The sequence below is a fragment of the Xenopus laevis genome, chromosome 4S (assembly GCF_017654675.1).
Source record: "Xenopus laevis strain J_2021 chromosome 4S, Xenopus_laevis_v10.1, whole genome shotgun sequence".
Classification (NCBI taxonomy): Eukaryota; Metazoa; Chordata; class Amphibia; order Anura; family Pipidae; genus Xenopus; species Xenopus laevis.
Genome location: NC_054378.1, coordinates 23,211,662 through 23,224,022, shown reverse-complemented (window position 1 = coordinate 23,224,022; position 12,361 = coordinate 23,211,662).

The following is a 12,361-nucleotide window of genomic DNA, read 5'->3' as shown; positions in this document are numbered from 1 at the left end:
GCATCCTTGGTGCCTCAGAATTCTCATTTTCTCAGGGGGCTGAGGTGGGGAGTAGAATTACTCATTATTATAACATGGAAAGAAGATAAGCATTGCTGTATCCACAGCATTCTCAGTTCCTCGGGTGTTGGGATGCACAGTACCATTTTCAGGTTCTCCAGTGGAGAGTATCATTATTCGTTTATTTAGGTCATAGGAAGAAGATTAGCATTGTTTGTTCCCCAGCATTCTCAGTGCCTTGGGTGATGGAATATAGAGTAGCATTCCTAATTAATTCCATCAGGACATAGAAAACAAGATTAGTATTCTTGGTTCCACAGCATTCTAAGCAAAAATGTTAGGACAAAGAGTAGTACTCTTACTTCCTTAAAGTCATAGGTAGAAGATCAGAATTCTCATTTCCTCAGTTGTTGGGGTGCACAATACCATTCTTAATTACATTAAGTCATGGCAATGTTAGCATCAGTTCTACAGAATTCTCATCTTCTCAGGTTCTGCAGTGGAGAGTATCATTATTTATTTCTTTAGGTCATAGGAAGAAGATTAGCATTGTTGGTTCCACAGCATTCTCAGTTCCTCAGGTGTTGGGATGCACAGTACCTTTCTTAATTTCATGAAGTCATGGAAATGTTAGCATCGGTTCCACAGAATTCTCTTTTCCCCGGGTTCTGTAGTGGATAGTAGCATTATTCATTTTTTTAGGCCATAGGAAGAAGATTATAATAATTGGTTCCACACCATTCTCAGTTCCTCAGGTGCTGCGATGGAGAGAGCGGGACATGTAAAAAAAATTCTTGGTTCATCAACATTCTCAACAAAAATGTAGGGATAGAGAGTAGTATTATTAATTCCTTTAGGTTATGGGAAGAAGATAAATGTTGCTGGTTCCACAGCATTCTCAGTTCCTTGGGTGATGGAAGAGAGAGTAGCATTCCTATTTCCATTATAACAGAGAAAAAAGGTTAGCAATCTTGGTTCCACAGCATTTTCAGCAAAATGTTGGTATTCTTATTTCCTTTATTTGATGAGTAGACGATTTGCATTGTTCTTTCTACAACATTCTCAGTTCCTAAAGGGGGTGATGCAATGGAGAACAGCATTCCTAACTCAATTAGGACTTGGAAAAAAGGTTATCATCCACAACATACTCCTCAAAAATGTTGGAACAGAGAGTATAAGTCTTACTTCCTTTACATCATTGGAAGAAAATACACATTGCTGGTTCCATAGCTTTCTTGGTTCCTCAAGTGTTGAGATGGAGATTTTAATTCTCATTTCCTATAGGTCATAAGAAGAAGGTTAGTTTTCTTGGTTCCATGGCATTATCACCTCCTCAAGTGTTGAGGAAGAAATGTACCATTGTTGGTTCCACAGATTTACCAGTTCCTTAGGAGCTAGGATGGAGAGTGGCATTCATAATTAGGTAGTGGAAAAAAATCTTAGAATTCTTAGTTCCACAGATTTTGGAATGCAGAATATGGGTTTCTATTACTAGTGCTAGTGGAGAGAATCTTTTACGGTTCACTCAGCTTTAGGGCGGAGAATAACATTTACAATTTTCAGAATGTAAAGTATGATTTACAGTTTGAAAGAAAACATTAACTCCAAATGTTGAAATGGATGGAATGGAGTGATATTTTTTCCCGTTTGCCTTGAGGTGAAGGGTAACATTCTGAGCTTTCTTCTCTGATGGACAGTACCATTCTTAGTTCCATGAGTCCTTGGCATGGTAGAACACCAATGATCTCCTATACATATATATTTATATCTATATATATTTATATGCATTAATACTATTTACCCACTTGTTTCTCTACCCATTTTCCTATAGGCGACTGACACAAAAGCAATGACCCATTATACAGGATATATATTTTTAACAGCAGCACCATAGTCACAGAGGAAGAACATTCATTCTCTCCGCAGCAAAAGGGTGGGACGTAGAAGCAGGGGAAGCAGGGGTTGGACATATGCAGTGAGGGTGGTAGAAGGAAAATGAGTTGTATTTGTTAATAGGCTGAGTATGGGAAGGTGAAATGATAAGAAGAGGTTTGTTAAAAGGATAAGAATGGGAAGGTGGAAGGATAAGAAGAGGTTTGTTAAAAGGATGAGGATGGGAAGGTTGAAGAGATGGAGGAAACAAGTGAAAGAAGGTGCAGATGGTGAGGAGAGAAAGATATATAAGGAATACATTAACATCTTGTACAAAAACAGGTGAAGATGCTATGGGGGTAAGATGGGCAATAGAATAAAGTGACTTGAGTGAGAAGCTGCTGGAAAGGGAATACCAATGGACAATTCTGGGCATATTTTGGAGGGGTAGTTGCATTGCAAACCATAATAATGTTAGTTAGAAGCAAAATCAATTCTATTTTCATCCAGTGCAGACTTATATACTAGGGCTCCCCATCTGATTAGACAGGAGCTGAGCAAGGAATATGTGGGGGCTATATTTAAAGAGGCAGAAAGATAGACAGATACAGATTTAGCTAGCCATACAGAAGTAAAGACAGACATAGGCAGGGGGTTACCAGCTTTCAAGTTCCATAAGAAACAGAACCTCACTGCATTGCACTCACAGTCAGTGTTGCCATTTAATGAATGCCATATGACCGATAGCAAGTAACTAGTCACCAACTACTACACAAGGACCAACCACTGGGCACCTCTGATACAGACTGACTGGCTGGAGACAGAAAGAACTATAAATGCAGTTTGGTGGTATGGATTACTAGACAGAAAGGAGGTGTGAATACAGATCAGTGGAATGAGTAATTTGTTGATACAAGAACCTTTCTCCTCCAGTGACTGCCTAAATGATATGTGAGAGGCACAATGGGGCTGCCCAGCCATCAGTCATAAGTATCTAATATGTGTACAATAGGGTGAATAGGTGCCGTGTTGCAGCAGAATAATCAGTAGAAAGAGCCAGTCATGTGAAAAGTCATGGAATAAAAATCAACAGCATTCTACTTATACTTCCCATGTCCAACAGAACCCTCACCCCACATTCAGCTCACCAAGATCTTCTGTAGCATTAAAGTAAGCTCCCCTCTTGTATCAAACATGTGGTCCAGAAGAATCGGTCTGGAATATCCAACCAATGGGGTCCAAAAGTTGGACACTTCCCATACTGCAATGAGATTACCCTATGTACTAAGGCAATTGTAATCACCAGGTTAAGCAGTGTTGCAACTGACTCTGCTCATAGGGTGCTACTCTGGTTGCCCACAAGGTGAAGATTCACCCACCCAGAACTAAGCCCAGTGAGCATTCTTTGTACAAGACACAAGACTAATCATTAGCTTCACCTGCTCTGCCTGATTGGGTGCCTGAGCAGGGCTGATTGATAGGGTGCCGGAGCAGGACTGATTGATAGGGGCCACAGCAGGGCTTTGCTTCCATACAATGGACCAGTAAGCCACTACACTGCATGCTTGAGGGCAGATAATAAGGTAGAGAAGCACTACAGTAGGATAAGAGCCAAAATAATCTTGTGTAGGGTTACATCAGAACTGTAAGGACAGCCCTGATTTACCACATGGAAGGTCACATCAGGGTCCACTTACCTGATCCCAGTATCATAAAGAGTGTATTACTGTTAAGTCTTGTCTTAGGAATCACCTCCATCACATATGAGGAGATATGGGTCCATATGAGAATTTATTTCTAGATAACGTGTGATGAACAAGTGGTACCTCAGTGATATTCTCATGATACTCTTGTGCACAGTTGGTATATGCGGATTTAGTGCCTATGCTGGTAGTCGTCAGCAAGTCAGTATTACAGGCAGCTCTATGCAATCTAACCTGGGTTTATACAAAGTGCCATGGAGTGTCCAGCTCTACAGCCAATCGGGTTTATGTATGCAGTAGGAGGGATGGCGACCACTGTTGGGACAGACACGTTGGTTTCTGAGCCAATTCCACACATTCCATGCTCATTCCAGCCCCAGGAATATAACAATCCACCCAAAAGAGAGGGGCACAGTGACATGACTGGACATCAATCTCATTCTATAAGTGCCAGCCAACAGGACCATATATACTGGGCAGAAACATATCACTGATACCCTCATTAGAATGTGGGCAAGACTGGCAGGATGGAATCATACACAATCAACTGGTGTAATGCATACACCAATGCCCAGTGCAGCACAGATCAGATGGTGGTCGATGTTCTGTTGCAGTCTTATGGGAAACAGTGAATAGTTGCAGCTCCACTTACCAATATCAGATAATCTATAAACCTGAATTGTACTAGCAGTAACATTAGCAGTAACATTTGAATGCAGCCCCTCCATCAATGGCAGAACCCTTATTGCCATCATAGAAACACAACAATAAACACAACATTAACATTGGCTCTTTAATGTTTCACTAACAGGTACTCCTTTCCCTTCTCCCCTCCCCTGCCTTTATAACCCAGCCCAGAATAATGGGCACCAGCTAGTTATCTAATAATAGACACCAGCTAGTAATCTAATAATGGGCACCAGCTAGTTATCTAATAATGGGCACCAGCTAGTTATCTTAAAATGGGTACAGCTAGTTATCTAATAATGGGCACCAGCTAGTTATCTTAATAGTCCTGGTCCCAGCCTTTGTGCAGAGGGAAAGGTCTGGTTTATGTTAGAGAATGCCATGCTTACAGCAGCCCCCACAGCCAAGCAGAGAAACCTCATTGCTGATCCAATCACTGGGCACTTCATTTCATCGAGGCTTAAGTGCCCAAAGTAAATGCTGAAAGGCTCTTATCTGCCCTAAACACATTTATTCCCCAGAGCTCCAGGTACAAACAGTTTCCCTTCTGTAAACATCAGCTCCACATGCTCTGCTATTTATGACCAGAGGATGGCCGGACGCAGGGACTTCTGGGAAACAGACAATATGGATAGGAGAAATGACACAGCTGGAACCAAAAGCCTGATAGAGAAACAATCCAATCAGGGTTAGTACATGATGGAAAAGTGTTTTTCTATAGAGAATGGGGCAGGGAGAATGGAGTGAGTATCTTCCTATAGAGAGTGGGGCAGGGGAATGGAGTGAGTAAATAAAGGCAATAGAATAAAAGGATTGTTAAGGGAAGAGAAAATGTTGTTTTTCACATGAGAGGCATGAAGCAGGATATCAGTTGCAGCAGAATGTTTGCCCTGGGGCAATAAGAGACAACGTCAGTGATAATGTGAGCGCAGGCAGTTGGAAATGATCTATGTATTAGGTGGCACGGATATCACTATGTGTATGTGCCCCCAATAAAGTCAGATATGTTCCCCAGAAATATCATGGCTGCTATTGTTCCAGGTGGGTGTCCGGCATACCTGACATATTGCCATACACCACAGCACAGACGTCCCAGCATGCTGGGGTTTCTTCTAGTAGTAGGAGCTCAGACTGTGGGAAAGAAATGGGCACCTGGGCAACAGGGTGAGAGATGCTACTGGAGCAGATTCACTTACTGTGTATGACAGCACACAGTCTATATGTGTCACACAAGCAAATGCCCAATATGTGATATATGCGTTACTAATGTCTTCCCTCCATACAGCTTGTCTAACACTGGCCAATCAGCAGCCTCATACTGGGACCCAGTGTCACAACATTCAGCCAAAATCTGTACCATTTATATACTGTAATCATATTGTGCATGGGGTAATATGGGTAATGTATAGAAACATACTGGCAGCAGGTAATGGAGACAGTGGGGCAAGCTGGAGACATTATGCCAAATGGAGACAGTAGAATAGAACAATATAGGAGACAGCAGGACAAGATTGAGACAGCAGGACAAGATGGAGACATAAGGACAAGATGGAGACAGAAGGACAAATGGAGACTGTAGGATAAGATGGAGACAGTAGAATAAGATGGGGACAGTAGGGTAATATGGAGACAGTAGGACAAGTTGGAGACAGTAGGACAAGATGAAGACAGTAGGACAAATATAGACAGAAAGACAAATTGGAGACAGTAGGACAAGATGGAGACAGTAGGGCAAGAGGGAAACAGTATGGCAAGATGGAGACCATAGGGCAAGATGGAGACAGTAGGACAAAGATGGAGATAGTAGGACAAAGATGGAGGCAGTAGATTAAGATGGCGACAATAGGACAAGATGGAGACAGTAGCGCAAAATGGAGACAGTACGGCAAAACGAAGACAGTAGGACAAGATGGAGACAGTGGGGCAAGATGGAGATAGTAGGGCAAGATAGAGAGTGTAGGCAAGATAGAGAGTAGGGCAAGTTGGAGACAGTAGGACAAAGATGGAGACAGTAGATCAATATGGCTACAGTAGGAAAAAATGGAGACGGTAGGACAAAGATGGAGACAGTAGATCATTATGGCGACAGTAGGACAAAATGGAGACAGTAGTGCAAAATGGAAACAGTACGGCAAGACGAAGACAGTAGGACAAGATGGAGACAGTGGGGCAAGATGGAGCCACAGGGCAAGATAGAGAGACATTAGGACAAGAGGCAAACAGCAGGGCAAGGTGGAAACTGTAGGGCAAGATGAAGAGAGTAGGAGACGATGGAAACAGTATAGCAGATGGAGACAGTAGGACAAGATAGAGACAGTAGGGCAAGATGAAGACAGTAGGACAACATGGAGACAGTAGGGCAAGATAAAGACAGTAGGACAAGATAGAGACAGTAGGGCAAGATGGAGACAGTAGGACAAAATGGAGACAGTAGGACAAATAGAGACAGAAGGACAAGTTGGAGACAGTAGGACAAGAGGGAAACAGCAGGACAAGAGGCAGACTGTAGGGCAAGCTGGAGACAGTAGGGCAAGATGGAGACAGATGGACAAGATGGAGACAGTAGGGCAAGATAGAGACATTAGGACAAGAGGAAAACAGCAGGGCAATATGGAAACAGTAGGACACGATAGAGACATTAGGACAAGAGGAAAACAGCAGGGCAAGATGGACACTGTTGGGTAAGATGAAGACAGTAGGACAAGATGGAAACAGTATTGCAAGATGGAGACAGTAGGACAAGATGGAGGCAGTAGGACAAGATGGAGGCAGCAGGACAAGATGGATACAGTAGGGCAAAAGGAAACAGAATGACAAGTTAGAGACAGCAGGACAAGATGGAAACAGCAAGAGAGGGACAGTAGGGCAAGATGGAGACAGTAGGACAAAGATGGAGACAGTAGAGCAAAATGAAAACAGTAGGGCAAGATGAAGACAGTAGGGCAAGATGGAGACAGAAGAACAACATGGAGACAGTAGGGCAAGGTGGAGACAGTAGGGCAAGATAGAGACATTAGGACAAGAGGGAAACAGCAGGGCAAGATGGAAACATGGAACAAGATGGAAGCCATAGGGCAAGATGAAGACAGTAGGAGAAGATGGAAACAGTATCGCAAGATGGAGACAGTAGGGCAAGATGGAGACAGTAGGACAAGATGGAGACAGTAGGACAAGATGAAGTCAGCAAGGCAAGATGGATACAGTATGACAATATGGGAGACAGAAGGGAAAGATGCAAACACTAACACTACATATCCAAGATGGAGACAGTAGGGCAAGGTGGAGACAGTAGGACAATATGGGAGACAGAAGGGCAAGATGCAGACAGTAGAGCAAGATGGAGACTGAAGGACAATATGGGAGACAGAAGGAAAAGATGCAGACACTAACACTACATACCGTTTCCCAGCCTAAATGCCCAAGTTGTTTTTCAAGTACAACTCTCAGCATTTCCAATAACAGCACTAGTGCCATCAATGGATATGTACGTCGCTGCTGGCTGGATTCCCCAGAAGGAGTTAAGCATGGGGAGATTTCCACATCAGTGAGTGCAGAGCCAAGTCAGACAGCAGTGGGCAGTGAAGCAGCAGAATTCGGGTAGCTGCACTGACCCGACAGAGTATTTTTAGCTAAAATAAAATAGGTCACTTCCCCTTCATCCACTCGCTTTCTTGTCGCACACACACTGCTTTATTGGTGCAGGACAACAACAGAACCCCTGTGTTCTGTCCTCTTCATTTGTACTTGGGTCAAGATGAATAAGATTCAGTGTCAGCTCATCTTCACTGTCATCTTCACCTGCCAGTCATATACTATATGGTAGTGTATGGTACTCACACAATCCCCCATGGAGAAGGACCTGGGGGCATTTGTGGGTAATAAACGTATTTGCAGCAAGCAATGCAAGCATTGCTCATAGGTACTGATGATATACAGTAGGTTGCACACACACTGCACTGGGGATGAGATGGGTGTAAGCACCCAGATTAGGGTTGCCACCTGGCCTTTATTTTACCGACCTGGTCTTCCATTATATTTTTCTTTTTTCCTTATTAATAACATTGGGATCAACCATAATTTTTACCGGCCAGGCCGGTAAAATACTGGCCAGGTGGCAACCCTAGTGGCAACCCTAATCCAGATGTGAGCCAGTGTTTGGGGAGATAAGTATATGGACTGGGGTATATACCACAGAGCACTTACACTCAGTGGGCACAAAGAGATCCGAACGAGTGCTCCCTGTCCCAATGAAGTCACTGGCCATTTAAGGTGGCAGGAGCAGGCACTGGGGCTCATCTATTGTCCTATAGCAATCAAGCTAATGGCCCTGTAAATGAGCCCCGCTGACTGTGATATTAATGATATGTAGTCATGTGACTATTCCTATCCTGTAACGTGGATTCCTTCAGAGCAGAGGTCATGGCTTTATTGATGTCAGCTCTGCAGGGTGCAGCCATCTTGTATCTGGTGTCGAAACAAAGCCCCACCCAGTTTGTATTCTGGATAATAGATATGATGGGGGGCAATAGAAACACCATGTGCCTACTCTTTCCATTATTCTTGGTGCTGAGCCCAACTCACCCAGGTTATTGGGAGCAGAATTATCTCTGTGGCCCCTCCATGCTGCTGTTTCCTTGCTAGTGACATATGATGGTCCTGGCCAGGCAGAGCATTGATTATTCATGTGGTTATTACATCCCATAATGACATTTATACAGAAACGGACTGGCTATTAAACTCAGCTGGGAATCCCATTATTTCCCCATTTATCATTTCCCTGTTGATTAAGCATTGCATGGATACCAGCACACACACCAACAATACTACACACGCCCTATGCACTGTTGTACCTACTGTCTTATTATGCCTGTCAGTCTCAACCTCTCCAGTTGTACCCACTGGCTTATGCCCAATAGTCTGAAGTGTCTGAACCTCTCCACTTGTACGCATTGCCATATGCCCTTCAGTCTGAGCCTCTCTAGTTGTACCCACTGCCTTATGCCCATCAGTCTGAACCTCTCCAGTTGTACCCACTGCCTTATTTCCGTCAGTCTGAGCCTCTCCAGTTGTACCCACTGCCTTATTTCCATCAGGCTGATACTCTCCAGTTGTCTGTCCAGTTCTACCCACTACCTTACGCCCATCAGTCCCAGCATCTCCAGTTGTACCCACTACCTTATGCCCATCAGTCTGAGCCTCTCCAGTTGTACCCACTACCTTATGCCCATCAGTCTGAACATCTCCAGTTGTACCCACTACCTTATGCCCATCAACCTGAGCCTCTCCAGTTGTACCCACTGCCTTATGCCAGTCAGTCTCAATCTCTCCAGTTGTACCACTGCCTTTTGCCCTTCAGTCTGAGCCTCTCCAGTTGTACCCACTGCCTTATGCCCGTCAGTCTGAGCCTCTCCAGTTGTACCAACTGCCCCATGCCCATCAACCTGAGCCTCTCCAGTTGTACCCACTGCCTTATGCCAGTCAGTCTCAATCTCTCCAGTTGTACCACTGACTTTTGCCCTTCAGTCTGAGCCTCTCCAGTTGTACCCACTGCCTTATGCCCGTCAGTCTGAGCCTCTCCAGTTGTACCAACTGCCCCATGCCCACCAGTCTGAGCCTCTCCAGTTGTACCCACTGCCTTATACATGACAGTCTGAGCCTCTCCAGTTGTACCCACTGACTTATGCCCATCAGTCTGAGCCTCTCCAGTTGTACCAAATGCCGTATACCTGTCAGTCTGAGCCTCTCCAGTTGTACCCACTGCCTTATGCCCATCAGTCTGAGCCTGGTTGGACATTCCAGATTTATTTAGCCCCAGTGAGATGGTGGCCCCAGAGTTTGCCCATTCCTATGGGCCAATGGCTGCATTTCCATGGTTAATTTTTGAGTTGAGCAGTGGGGGCATGGGTGCAATAAAAAGCTCTGCAGCTGCTCTCTAAGATGCCAGCGGGCATAACCACACAAACAGCTGGGTATTCCTGTCTACCCTGGGTTGCCAGGGAATGCCAAGTGCTGTAGGGTTTGTATTATCAATAAGGGCCACTGTGGCCCCACACATGCCCACACATATAAGCATAACGAGGGAACACAAGGCAAATGGAAAGGGAATTGTACAGAATGAGAGCTGGGTCCCCAGGGATGGGGCCATGTGACTCCTTGTGCTGCCGAGCTGAATGCAGCCTGTGAAATCCTCCAGCCAACATTCTGCCTTCATAGCAATAAGACTGTGCCCAGGGCAACTCTGGCTAACAGGCTTCTGTATGTGCCTGTGATGAGGGGGCACACATACGTTCCTCTTCTGTGCCCATACTATCAGACTGGCACCATATATTACTTCTGCAAGTGCCAGTCTTCACTGATGCCCGGTGGGGGCCCCCGGGCTTTTGCCAGTGACACCTATGAATGAGCAGACAGGTGTGAGAGCAGAGGAGCAGGATTTGCAGTTGGTGGATCACACGCCCATATCCAGGGCAGGCAGCTGTATGGCTAATTGATAAAGACAAAGGGCAAGAACTGGGCACAAAGGCAAATAAATGGACTGGGACATTGGCTGGTAGAGCACCGGAGCACTCACACTACAAGTCTTTTTGCATGTGCCATCAATACCAATTGGGCCAACTGAAAGGATTTCTGGGCATGGACTGGTCATTGTATGTTATGCCCACATGTGCTCTTATTATGCACTGGCAAAATCACACGCCATTGGGTATGCAAGAGCACACATGCATTTACAGACACTTGTGTTACATGCAGTAAGGAAACAATGGAGGACTGCACTGGATTTTGCAGTTTATTTTGTCCCAGTCATGAATAAGCCCAAAACCCAGAAAATGTTCCCTAGGCTCCTGTGTGGTGCCCCATCAGCGCTAATGCTCCCTTGGCTCCTGTGTGGGGGACAATCATGGCATCTGCAGAAGCTCATATGATTCCAGTGGAAAAAAAGCTGCTTCTTTGGGAGTGAAAGGAGGGGGTTTGTCTGGGGCCCCACTGGGCAGTTCTGGCTGGTGCAGTAGCTACAATGTGTCTGAGAGAGTGGAAGGATGGACACAGCCTTGTACACCATTTGCTCATAATCCATCACTGAGTGCACAGGAGCCATTGATTGGCCGGCCATAAATCCGCCGGGGCTATGGCCCCTGACAGTGAAAGCACAAAGGCAGTTAAATAAACAAGATGACTCCAGAATGTTTTATGATTAAAAAGGCAATTAGACCGTCTGACTTGTGTGAAGTATCAGAAACCCCCTCCTTCCAACCCATTAACTACCACCCGACCCCACCAGGCACAAGGAGCCAGAGGTTTAACAATTGCATTGCTGTAGCGCAAAACAATCCCTATTTTCAAATTGCAAATTAGCCTCTCAAACCTGCTTGTGCTAATTGCACTGGTGGCCTAATTTACTAACAATGGCCAAGGTGTAAAGGGTAGTGTGATTCTCCCTTTGAATTCTGGTGTCACTGCACAGATGCAAACTTACCTGAGCACTGGAGGACTTTATATTGAGCTATTTACGCTTATCCCGACCCAATTAATGACAGTGCCCTACAGTAAGGGGTACAATCATTTGGGATGAACTAAACCCACATTGCACCACATCTACAGAATCCCAGATACCTCTGCTCAGATAAGTTCTCCACCACCACATGATAAAACATGGAAACAGGAGGCTGATCTAGTCAAGCTGTTTGTTGACAGTGTCTTGAGATCTATTAATCAACAGCTAAAGGTCTACTGGTAGATGCCGGTCTACTTTATTGGCACCCCTGGTGTAAGGGGTGTGGCACAAATGTTACCCCAAGCACTTTACCGTGTTATGGGCAAATTAGCACAGATCTATTGTTAGAGTGCAGTTATTACTCTATATTAAACATCTGAATTTGTGTGTTTGCAGAGCAACTTGCAGGTAGAGGTGTGTTGCATTTCAGCCTATGGAAATCTGTGCAGGTAAGTAGCGGAACTGCAGCCGACAAAGTGATCAGTGCTGCAATACCCTAGGGCTGAACCAACTCCCAGAGAGAGGGCAAAGCACGTGCTTTTATGAGCATAGGCCCTGTCATTTCAAGTACACAGAGGCCTAAACTGACCCTCACAGACCCACAAAA